The following is a 13,219-nucleotide window of genomic DNA, read 5'->3' as shown; positions in this document are numbered from 1 at the left end:
ATGATGTAGTCATGCTTGATTATATTCGTGGAACATGCGGAAGTCGCTATGAGGAGAACGTCACCATTCGAGCTAAATGTGTACAGTCGAAGAGAAAAATGCGTGCTAGTTCATTTGACGATTACGTGGATTGTCACAGCCAATAGTCTCTTTGCGGGACTAAATACACGGAGGTCAATCAAAGACAAACGATCTTCCTTCTATATAGTTGCCTTCCTGAACCAGTCTGGACTAATAAGTGAATTGTGAACGATGAAAATGAACTGAATAACGGCAGTTGAAGAAACTGCACCAGCAGGGGGATTCGAGCCCACACCCTCATTACTGGTGCCTCTTCTTCAACTGCCATGATTCAGTTGAAATTGTAATGGTAATGTGTCAATGGTATATACAAGAAGTGGTGTAGAACAATAGGCATGCAGTACATTATGTACACAACTGGACGTTGTGGTGCTTGTGTTGTGTTTATCCCGCTATGTGTAATAGCCTCATCCGCTACAACGTTAGGAAAATGAACTTCCCCTGTGCTGATTGCGCGCAAAAACTGTAGGAGGTCTTTGACGGTGTATTGTTCTTCTATTTTCTTGTACACTTCTAGTCTCGGGGTGTGCTGCGGTTACGCATCCCTGGCGATAGAGCAGGTAGTGTCTTTAATGGATGCTGAACGTTCCAAGCTTTAATTTATTCGTTTTTTACTTCTTAATCTGTATATCTAGGGACTATGTTGACAGTGCTGGGTAGTAAATTTCAGGGTCAGGGAACTAAAATGAGAAATAATTGCAATCTAAGGGACTAGAAGCTTACTCCCCAATTTTCTCCTTTTGGTGTCGGCACTTAAGGTTAGAACAGATGCCTTGGTCTTGTGTAATTCAGCTTGATGTTCAAGCCCTCAATTGACATTGCGTTTGACTGACCTTTCCTGAACAGCATATACGTATCCTTCTAAATCTGAACCGAGGTTAATCTGTTTCATTCGGATGCAAAAAAAAAAGAAAGAAAATATATTAAAATAATTTATCGAAAAAAAATGTCTTCTCTTCGCACACGGTTCGCATGCAAGCCTCACGTTAAACTAACGAGCAAGTAGCAACAGGTACATAGGTCCAATGTTCCCCACTGCTTCAGTAGCAGCTCTAAGTAGCGATTCCCTACAATTACCTGACATCGCATCACATAAATCGAATTCTTTACGCGAGAGCCACCTATGATGGAGGAACGCAAAAAACAGTTTCCAATGGCAAGCCGTAAACATACACCAAACTTATACCTTTTCCCCGAAAACGTACTCCACCGAGACACACATAAAGACGAACATTAAACCATTCCCGACTTATAACACCGCGAACAGCCACTCGAACAAAGCTTCGCGTGCGCACAAATCCAGCAGTGCGGCGATCGTAAAACGGGCTTCTTGGAATGCTTCGCGAAGCGCACGGGGAAGCAGCCCACAACTGGCCACGTCTTCGAAACGGTAGCCCCGGCCGTCCGTAACATATCCACTGACAAACAGAGCTAAAGGAAACGATTTGGCAGCCCATAAGGAGCAGCCGCGCCTTTCTGCTGACCGGTTCCAGAGCAGACGGTTCTGAAAGTATATATACCACCTGCCGGGTCTCTTTTTTTATCTTTGCCTTATCGCGCGAACACTCGACGTCAAGCTGTGTTTGGGCAGCGGCCATGGCCTGTGACCATCGTAAAGGTTCGTTATCCGGGTACACGTCATCGTGCAATGGTGCGATGCAGGTGATACTGCGAGAAGGTAGGCATCGGATTTGGCGTTAATTGGTTCGTGAGGTGATCTCTCGATGATAAGACGTCATTTTGTAATTGAGTGGACGCGAGGATATGGATGCTCACAAAGCGGGATGAGGAGCAAAAGCGCTTAAAACTTACAATGAGACGGGTCTAGCAGAAATCGCGAAGAATGAAAGTTGCAGCACACGCTATTCTTGTCTTTCGTGTTTAACGCCCCTGTCTGCAGTTAGTTGACCTCAATAGACATGTACCATGTGCCTTCTGTTTTGGTTCCTCTGAATGACCCCAGCTTACGTACCCAGTCTATTCACTTATTTAGACACAGGACATTGACAGTTACAGTGGGGGAGTGGTTGCTACTTACAGATAAGGTCTAAATAAAAGGTTGTAAATAAAGAATCCATTGGTTTGCAAAATAATCACCCTCGTTATAATAACAAATGACACTTTTACAGTGATTAATTCATGAAATGGACGTCAAGCAACTTGAAATGAACGTCAGTTGCTTCTCTTATTTTGCTGAGAATTCTGTGCGAAGCATGCGGTTGGTATGGCCCCCACGCAACCACTGCGTCCAACACTGATTATCTGACGTGTATCATAAACAGAAACACGTATGCCTTGCCTGCTGTTTGCCATGTGGACGTCTTGACAATGTACTGACACTGCGCAGTGCTCGTTAGTGGAGCTCGGGATATGCGTCAATCGAATTACCAACAATTGATAGCAACATTGTGGTGCCACAGTTGCAATGTAGCTTCCTAGTGTAGCAACGCTACATCGATCATAAATGAGCGAGGAAAGTGCCAGGCACGCATTTCCTGGTTGGCATCGATTGTGTAGGAGAAGCTTATTCGCTGTTGCGTCTTTACAACGAATAGGCGTGTGCAGTACGGTTCGATATAACATAATTTATTCGTATTGGTAACCCTCATACAGAGTGGCCTATCGATTACTACAGCAGACATAGAATCACGGAAGATGCATTGAATAAGATGCAGGTTGAACATACGTGAAGGTGTTCCGGGAACGCAGTTTAAGTAGTATAATTCTTGTGCGTGGTGGTACAGGGACATAACTTAAACGTCCACACGTGTTGATGACACTATATACTTCCACATCGTGGATCCGAAACTAACGTATCTCCTTCCTTTTCAGACGAGTGTCTCCAGCCGGGACTGCGTCACCGGAACTTGCCCTAATAGTAAGCAAACGTTCACATGTCTCGTGTAACTACAGCGTAACGTGAGATGCTGACATATTCCCAGCGACATGGCCACTAACTACTTCTACAGTAGTTTAACTATAACTACTAACTACTTTGCGACGGAGTAGTTTAACTAGTAGTTCAACTACTTTTCGGTGGAGGTAGTTAAAACTACTTCTTTAACTACTGCAGTGTAGTTTAACTACATCTATAACTGCTTAACTTTGTCCATCAACACCAATCCCATTCTATAGCGTTCTTAGACCCCTAAATATGAATCACAAGCAGCGATAAAAGTGAAAATTTAGTACACATGCACGACACAATTGCTCTGCATCTCCGTTCTAATCAAACAAGTAGCTCAAGGTAAAAGTCCAAAGCACAGTCGTGCCGTAAAGCTTGCGGCAAAATCGGAAGTAGTTGGCGCCTGCAGTAACCTAACTACTGTAGTCAACTACTCGAAATAGTAGTTTAACTAGTAGTTGCACACTACATTTCTGCAAGTAGTTGATAACTAAATTTTAACTACAATCAGGTAGTTTAACTAGTAGTTTAACTACATGTAGTTAACTACTGGCCATCACTGGTTATAGGCAATATTGCACTAATGTATCACGTACTCTTCAGTTGCAATAGCTTCACCAACATGCATGACGTATACTTGAAGGCAAGAGATATCTCCAAGGAGATATATAGTGGAATTACGCAAGATCGTCACTTGTACATCAGCGGAGCGCCTTAGTAGACTTTTGATAATGTGGCCTTTGAAGTACTGTGTCTACCACACCCAATCAACGAATAAGGTTCTGAGTCACGCACGCTGCCATTGGCTCCGACAGGCACGATGACTTCACGATGACGTAACCAGCGGACTACTAAAACCGGCCTGTATAAGTCTGTGATCCGCGTCTGAAGGAAATAGCGGTATGGGTAATAGCAAAGGGGCAGACGGCCATGTCGAAAATAGAATCCGCTAGTAGTAAAATTAATGCTGCCGCGATATCGCTGGACTCGAGTTGTAGCGGACAGCGGCATTCGGAGTGGTCACGTGTTTCGGATAACCAATAGGAATGACTGGGGCAAATGCACTCATTTTATCGCTCCGGGTTGCAGCACGCTGTAAGGCGTTGTGCGCTAGAAAGAATATAATTCTTTTTACTGATTGCTCAGATGGCACGCATGAAAGTATTGTTTAGACCCTTTTCAAACCTCGGCATTGGTTGATGGAAAAATGGCTTCTCGTGGCTCCTTTTCTGCATCTTCTAATAACGCTTGACGCTTGCAAAGAAACAACCCCCCCCCCCCCAAAGCTCTAAAGATTGGGGAAGGTGACCCCTGGAGAAAGCTGCTCAGGCGATCGACGTCAATTTGAAGCCTACGCAGTTGCACGACACCCGTTCGATGCGCTCTAGTTGAACGATTGCGATTCCTTATCACCGCAGCACGCGAGCGCAATTTGTGTTCCAAGATGACTCTCCCATGCTTTTGTGATGACTAGCAGCAGAAGTGGCCCCAGTTTGATTCATTGCGACATTCTGGCAGCTGCGGTAGCTATATTCGTGCTCCGCCTTATTTCGCAAGTCTGTACTTTCTAGAAGAAGGTGGGAAAAAATTTGCAAATGTTTTTTGGTTATCCCAACGAATTCTGCGTATATACAGCATGCATCGTATACGTGCTGCGGAGGCAATTCGGTCGCGAACGACAAAGCATAGAATTACACGGAATTAAACTGGCGCACCCTTGCACGTTCTTGCTAACCTTTGTCTGCGCCGTTCGGATGGCCGCGTCCCCTTGCATTTGGTAGGAACGTCCTTTGATGCGGTGTGACTTTGACTTTGGAGGTATTTCAAATCGTGCTAGCGATATGTGAAGCACGTACGTAACGTGCTGTGCACACTGGCTCATGTCTCGACCTCTTTATTTAGTCACTGCAAGCCTTGCTCGCTCTGCTCCGACGTTCATTTTGAATTGCAATGCGTTACCGTCTTCCAGTGGTGTGTATCTATGCAACCCCGAAGCGTTACTACTTCGCTAGCGTTACGTTCCATTATATAACAGCAGCGGAACATTACGTCTGCTGGATAAGGGAGCGGGGGAATGGCATATTACTTGGTTGCTTCTCCTGCGTACACTATGACAGTGCAGTGAGAGCACGCTTTACAAGATACCGCAACGGACGGATGGACGAACAGGCGGACGCTTTGTCTGACTTCACTCCCTTGTTGTAGAATGCATTTCTCGCTGCTTCGAGATACTAATCTAAAACAACGATGATGATTCATCACCTAGAGCAAGTGTGGCTGGCCGAAGCGTTGGGGAACGATCGCCAAAATCGGGATATCCCTTCAAAAAGGGATCGTTGATAACTGCATGACTGAACCAAGTGGAAACATTTAATCCTCGTCGTCATCATGTTTAATTTAATTAGCCCAGAAAGAAATATCAAATGTCAAAGCTCTGTGGACCAGAGTTTCTTGTCTCCTCACCACAACACCAGACAGCCGCGCCTCACCGGAATGTCGCTCCTGTTTCACCGCAAGGTGAAATATTACTGTAGAGACGAACGATTAACAGAGGAGCGACAACCTTTACTGCTGGCAAAAAAAGATCCTGCGCATAAACGTTCCGTCCGAAACTTCCTTCTACATCCTATCTTAGTTACAGGATAAGTATTGTAGGTTTGTTGCCTAATTATCGTGAGTCACGAAGAAATTGAAAACGAATATATCTGCTTCTCCTGCAATTTCTTCGCGTATCTTGCATCAAATTCACAATGCTGTGGCCGTGAAACACTCTTCGCACGCACACTTCAGAGCGCGTACATAGAATGAACAAAATGATCGATATGTCGTTCGGCACAATTACTGAAGGAGCTGTCTTTTCCTGTATAATTTTCCGTGTCTCTGCTGCTTCATCTTCCTTTTTCTTTGTTTGTGTTTGCTTTTGGGAATAACAAGCCTACATCATGGCTAACCTTTCCCTTCTTTTTCAATCGGCATTAAACATATCCCCCCCCCCCCCCTGCCCGTTCGGCACACTTTTCCGTCCTCATCATCGACATATAATATTGTATCCTAGCACGAGCCCTCTCCCACACTCACCCACGCATATATCTACTATAGAATATGCAATTTTAGAACATTCGCAGTCTTTCCGCGAAAGACAAATTACCGGCGCGGAAATGAAACCACACAGTCAAACGTTTTCGCCGAGCAGCTCCTGCTCGGCCTGCGTATGCATACATAGGCGTACAAGAGCTACGCCCGTAAATCTTGCAAGCAGCCTCGCTTATGTCAACTACAGGCGGAGCTGTTCATTGCACGCATATGCAGTGTTTGCGTATAAACGTCGCCGGGAAAATTGCACGCTAGAAAAAGATGCCAGTAAAAACATTTCCTTCTCGCGTGCACATGGATATAAAAGTAGCAGAATGCTGTCGGCGTTGCCCTTGGAATGTCTGTGTGCTTTGTGGCAGGTTTGTGCCTGCTTTAACTTGACGCCGACGTGTCGCAACTATCCCGGCCCATTTGTTCGTTTTAGTACTCGTTAGAAGGCCCTTGCGTCGCAAGTGTCGTTTATAGAGCGCAGCGTTGCTTCTTTCGAAGAGGAAGAAGCGAGGCGATATAACCTCTACGTATTTCATTTGTCGTCATTACTTGCTCTCTAGGTTCTCATCATTCGCGATATAATGACAGCCGTAGACGTCGCGACGCCATATTTCGCCGTGGCTGCATGATAAGCGACATGTTAGCTCGGTATAGCACTCTAGGCTATGGCGGCCACCCCTTCAGTGTTCCCGAAATGATCTGAAACATCACTGTTTCCACATGTAGGGCTTTCCACAACAAATTAAGTAACTTTATTTCGTTCTTTTTTCTTCTTCTTCTTCTTCGTCTTCCTCTAGAAATATCGGGGTAGCACTTACTTGGTTGGAGATGCTGCAAGTGCCAGGATTATGCATGTCTATTTGGACTCCACACTGGCAACAAAGCATGTGTTGTGTTGCCAGTGTGGAGTTCAACTAAACATTTATTATAATATTTATTTATTTATAATAATAATAATAATATCTTCTCTTTTTTTGCCAGTATGGAGTCAAAATATGCATTTACTTGGTTATGAAGACAAATTCACGTATAGCGACGAATGCGGCAAGGCGTTCTGGTTTTATCTGGAATCCTAAACGTCGTGCACATGCTATTAAACCCCCACGAAGATGAGATTTCCTCGTCTGGCAACATCAAGTGACTCCCAACGATGAACTCCTCCGCGTTCGTACCAGCGGTTCCTATTCCACGTTGTATACCATGTCCGTACACACAAGGCTGACAAAGTTGAAAGACAGATTGAACGTAGTCTCCTTAGCCCATGCGGTGTAATTAAGTCTGGCGCCCTCACATTCCAATGCGCAGAAGAAGAAGAAGAAAAAGAAAAAAGTGAAATGCCGCCACGTTCTCTCGGAAAGTGTATCTACGAGTGCTTCTATAAAGGTGTACCCAGACTCGAAAAAAAAAAAAGAGGAAGAAGAAGAAGAAGAAAGAAATGATGTCTGGTGCCTTCATCCAAATTGAGAGAGACAGGGTGCGTAGTCGATCACAACTAAGAACGATATCGTTGGGGGGAGAAAAGCTACGGGAGCAAAAAGTTAAGCCAAGGCCCACTGGAGAAGTTTAAATATAGGTTCATGAGGTTGTTAAAAGTTTAGCGGTTTCAAGGTGTACCACAAAGGGAACGACGTGAAGTTCATTGTGCGCTTTTCGCGAGCGCTCCGTGTCCTCGTAGATGCCTTCTGCTTTTATTTTATTTTATCTAAGCGGTGCTACACCCAATTACGTGGCACCGCATATTTGTTGTTCTTCTTCTCTCTCTCTCTCTCTCTCTCTCGTTTTTTTTTCTTTTGTGTGTGTGTCTGTGTGTTTCCAACAAATGTATTCAAATTAGTTTGCTACAAACCCTACACTCTTAAAAACGAACTTCGTCGCATAGCACGCTCCTAGTCAACCATCATCCCGAATGACATCGTAATCTTCCATGATTTGCTGAAAAGAGGGAGGTATACGCCTTTTTTGTGACACTTACTTCCGTACCTACTTACCGTAGTGCATAATTGTCACATAAAACGCATACGCCTCCCGTTTCCAACAAATCATAGGGCAGGAACGATGTAATTCGCGATGATGGTTGGCTAGGAGCGTGCTATGCGGTGAAGTCCATTTTTAAGAGTGTAGGGTTTGTTGTTGACATACGTCGGAACAGTTCCCTTAGAAGTCGGCCCAGGACGCGCATTCCCCCAGGGCGTCAGTCGTGACGTTGCCCACCTCTGTGAGGCAGACAACGGCGAGCCCTTTCACCATCACCATCACCACCACTACCATTTTTAAGATTGCAGGCGCGTTCCGAAATGCCTCTGCGTGGAGTGGTACATTCTCCCAAACCTGTCCCCGAGAAGTCCTAGCCAGTTCTGCAGCTTCAACTGAACCGATATCTGCCCGGGAAAATTCCCTTCCCCGCTGTAGTGAACCACGAACTTCACTAACGCTATTTTCGAACAAAATTACACTACCATTCTAAGTCCTTCCATTCCTTTTCTTTATCCATCTCACTTAACTCGTGTACGCCCTTGTTTTCTAGAACTCACCATAAATCACGGGAAACACCGCATCCAACCGCATTTTCCCGTCATTCTTCACCTCTGGCCAGCCCAGACCAGAAGCCACACAGCGCCCACGCAGAACTCTTTCTTCCTATTCCTTCCTACCGCAGTGCAACGCACCCACGTGACCTTGCCCCCATATATTCATACTCGTTGACAAGATGAACGATCGCATAAAACGTAGCGAACGGGTTCTGAATTGGTAGCGGTTTTTTGCGCCATCAATTTTTGTTCGGACCACCGTACACGGAAGCCTTTCCCTCAAGTCATGCAGCTCCTGAATTTGATCGTTCTCGACCCACGTAATGCTTCCCACCAGGCTCTGCGGGACGTATGGCCTTCCAGGTCTGTGTCCGGTTCGTGAAATTATACTTCTGACGGGACAAAGCGGAGGTATACGCACCCTGCAGCATAACAAGCTCCGCTGTATGGATGTTATCCTATGTGAGAGTCGGATGATGATCCCATCAGATCAGTTTAGTTATTTTAAATTTTTTTTTTAGAGTATAACGTTGAGAGACCGCGCCTTGAAATGGGCGCGTTGGATAGGCAAGTCGTCGCACGTGGTTCGGCGCCATGGAGGTATGATGGAGTAGTAGTTGTAGTAGTGTCGCTAAAATATGGGGCGATTATCTCGGAGCTCTTGTGTTGTCATTAAGTATGATGGCTTGATCGCTTTGTGGGAGTGTACTTGAAGGAGTCATCCGGTTTTGGTCGGTGTAACGTGCGGGATAATAGTGCGAGAGGACAACGTGTAGGATCGTGTGAGAGGCTTCTGTGCATTTGTTGACGTCCATCGAGATCCTTGTTTCTTGTGTTCCATTTACGTTATATTAGCTGATATTAAATTCGTTATATAATAATAATAAATTCATAACACAATGCTAAGGGTTCCAACCTTTACCCTTTTTTTTTTCTTCAAATTTTTATCTAATCTAATCTCTTAAGAGAATGCTCTTGAGGGATGCACGAATGCGTGTTTGCTCGAAATCTCGAGCCCTCTAGTGGAACACGGCCTGGAGTATATCTCGCTCGTGCACCAATAAGTATATGGGATACACTCGAACGTACTTTCATTAAGTTAAATATGTTTTTAATGAATGCAATACACTTTACTGGATTTACCAAGGAGATTTTAATTGCATATTATAATTCGGGACAAGTCAACACCCTACATAGCAACTCTGCCCCGTGGGCGTTCCCAGGATTTAAATGAAATGCTGAAATGAAATGAAGCTGAAATGAAAAATAAACCACAGACTACGAAGGTACGGGAAATGAGAAAAGAGCGGGGATAATTTATTTACATTTAAGGTACTTGGTATGCTAAAAGGGTTGTCTACGTTACGGCGGAAGCTCCGCCTTCGTCAGGACAAAAATATGTCTATATCCCCGCTCTTCTGTTACTTCCCGTACCTTCGTAGTGTGTGTTTCATTCTACATACATTCGCGGTCGTCCGAACCCCTTTTACCTAGTCCTGTCCAGTCCTGTTGAAGGCAGCCCTGACTGCCGAAACGTCGACCCCTAAGTGAAACTGTAAATCTATTTCTAGTACTTCCCATTTCATTTCGTTTTTGTAAATGTAATAAAACTAGCAATTGTTTTTAATCCATATACAGCTTCCCAAGTCCCTTCATTGCTTGGAGTCTATATCTATTTCGCGTCCATCTGTACTAAGTTACTCATATACAGAGAGAGAAAGAGAGAGATGACGATGAGATGTGGCTCCTATGTTCTGTCAAGTGAAGTGAAATTATTACATTCTCCACCTTTGTGACGTACCAGGTCCCGTGGCATGTGGTTTTGCAGTGATTAGGACGATTGCTTGATTGATTCTGTCCACGCCCAGACTGGAAGATGGCGCGGGTTCGAATCACGGCACCGGCTGTGCTGTCTGAGGTTTTCCCTGGGTTTTCTGGCAGACTTTCCAGACGAATGTCGGCACAGTTCTCCTTGAAGTCGGCCCAGGACGCATACTAATCCCCCTGTTCCCCACTCCTTCCTGCTCTCCTTTCTCATCTGCCCACCTCTCTACGCCGCTCGTAGCTGCAGTTGTTTTCGTGGCGCTAACACGAAATATATATATATATATATACGCTACAAAATGGAGGTTCGAACGACCAGGATGTTGTATATAGACAGGGGAAAAAATACACTAGAGACGTTTCGGCGGGACTAAGTCTTCGTCTTAGTCCCGAAGAAGGCGGAGCTTCCGCCGAAACGTAGACTTCCCCAGACCCTTAGTTTAAATGCCAGCTTAATAAATAACTTTCCCCCACTCCCTACTTCAGTCTCTGGTGTCTTTTCCCCCCTATATATATATATATATATATATATAAGGTTTGTGATGCACGAGACATTTTAAACATCGTGTTCACTGATGATACAAATTGTGAGGCATTTGCTCGTTCGTATACAGTTGCAGCGAATCGCGGTCCTATATTAAATGTCGATAAAATTCCAGCTCTGCTCGGCCCAGGCTGCTTTGGGGCGGCGCTCGTCACAAAGCCCCGTCTGCCTGCATTTAGAACATCGCCGCAACTGTGCGTTATGTGGAGGAACTCCCCGCGCTGTCATTTTCCTTCTGGAGCAGATATCTCCCCAGACGATTCGGTCTAACAAAAAAACCGCATACGGGGAAAGCAGCCGATACCGTGCGTTCCGCAATTTTTCCTACCTGACAGGGCGGCTGAAAAATGCGAAAACCTCCGACATGCCTGCCCAGAAGAAACAATCGCGCACCAACAATTGTCAGAGCAAACACCGTCCGGGCTATAACTGGAAGCGACGTCGCTCGGCTGCTGTTTTTTTTTTTTTTTTTTCTCATTTATTCCGCTATCTTTCCTGCCTTTTTCCGTCGCATCCACGGTATAACGTTGGCATGGCGATGAAAGAAAGACACGGGGGAGCTCTCTCGCTTATCCCGTCGAAGAAGTCAAAAGCAGAACGGACATTCTCAGTTGGTACGTCCAACTCTGCAGGTGCATTATGTTCCTCTTCCTCCTCTCGTATCTCTGAATACAGGGATGACAATATGCGACACTTCATTCGAATGTCTAGACCGTTAGTGTTGTTGTCGAAAAGTGGTATTTCTGTATTTGATGTATTTTGATGAGCAAAGAAAAAAAGGAAAAGAAAGAAAGAAAGGAAAAGGAATGCATGAACTGGCTTGTCGAGTTTCGCTACGTTGACTGCTGGTGCTTGTACTCGATAGGTCGCGTCTATCACTTCTACGAAAAAAAAAGGAGTAAATGTGGAGTAATTGCAGCTTCTAGTCCCCTACACTCTAAAAACAGAACTTCACCGCATAACACGCTGCGCGCCAACCACTGCCAAGGATGATAGGGTTAATGCTTCTGATTCGAAGAGAGAAGGGGGCGTACGCCTTTTTGTGGCAATTTTCATATATTCAAATTGCCACAAAAAGGCGTACGCCCCCGTCTCTCTTCGAATCAGAAGCATTAACCCTATCATCTTTGGCAATGGTTGGCGCGCAGCCCGCTGTGCAGTGAAGCTCTGTTTTTAGAGTGTAGACTGTAATTACTCCCTATTTTAGTCCCATAACACCGACACTTACTCCCCAAGACTGCAAATCGTCACTGAACTTCACAAATGGTCTTCCGAACGCAAACAACAACTACTACTACATGAATGGCGATTGGATTAGGTGATTCACCGCAACAATGCTACAACAACAGTAAACAGTCTACGTAAATGTGAAAAAGTGCGTGTTCATGTGTGTTACAACGAAGAAAACGTCATTGTCCTTTCCGTATAGCATTAACACTACTGTGTTGAGTAAAGTGGAGAACCAAAAATACCTTGGTGTATCAATAGCATCAAACCTAAGCTGGGCCGAGCATGTTGAACAAGTTGCTACAAAAGCATCCCGTAAACTTTGGTCACTGAGGAGGACGATGCGCCACTGTACGTCTGCAACGAAGCTGACGGCTTACACTACGTTAGTGCGGCCAATTTTAGAGTACGCGGATATTCTTTGGGATCCCTACGTACAGACGCATACTAACATGCTAGAATCTGTGCAGAAAAAAGCCATTCGATTTATATATAATGCATATGGTCAGCACACATCTTCGACTTCACTCTATGCTAAATCTGGTTTGCCAACCTTGGCTCAACGAAGGAAAATTCGGCGTCTCAAGTTTTTGCACGATATAGTCAGCAGTACTAATGGGCTCAAGTTCTGCGATTACTTAACTTACAATTCGAGCCGATCCACAAGACTGAAACATAGTAAATTAATCCGTGAGTTTCGTTGCAATAAAGATGTGTTTAAATTTTCTTTTTTTCCTCGCACTGTACGAGAATGGAACAAATTGCCCTCTTGTGTTACACAAATTTCATCACCAACCCAGTTTTTACAAGGTCTTGTAGACTAACTTTCTTTCTTGCCTTCAGATGTTTAACGCTTGACATTTTGCACTGTGTATAGCTGTATGTTGTATGTGTTGTATGTAGTGTACTCACCTCCTCTGCCATGGCCATCAAGAGATGGCCGGCAGTATCTTTCAAATAAAATAAAATAAAAAATAAATATGTGCTCTTGGTCAATTTGAATGATTAAAGCCAACTTAACAATTT

General features: G+C 44.7%; 1 protein-coding gene across 12 annotated transcripts in view; it reads left to right on the top strand.

The window, feature by feature from the left end:
• The window catches only part of LOC135368658 (discoidin domain-containing receptor 2-like), a 363,200-nt gene that overhangs the window by 266,347 nt on the left and 83,634 nt on the right, over positions 1-13,219 (top strand). For all 12 annotated transcript variants that reach the window (XM_064602081.1, XM_064602079.1, XM_064602083.1 and 9 more), the window contains one exon: positions 2,914-2,959. The gene's annotated coding sequence lies outside the window, so the exon portion shown is untranslated. The remainder of the gene's footprint in view (positions 1-2,913; positions 2,960-13,219) is intronic.

The sequence above is a fragment of the Ornithodoros turicata genome, chromosome 9 (assembly GCF_037126465.1).
Source record: "Ornithodoros turicata isolate Travis chromosome 9, ASM3712646v1, whole genome shotgun sequence".
Taxonomy (NCBI): domain Eukaryota; kingdom Metazoa; phylum Arthropoda; class Arachnida; order Ixodida; family Argasidae; genus Ornithodoros; species Ornithodoros turicata.
Note: the sequence above shows the minus strand (reverse complement) of the source record. Positions and strands in the feature narration are given on the sequence as shown.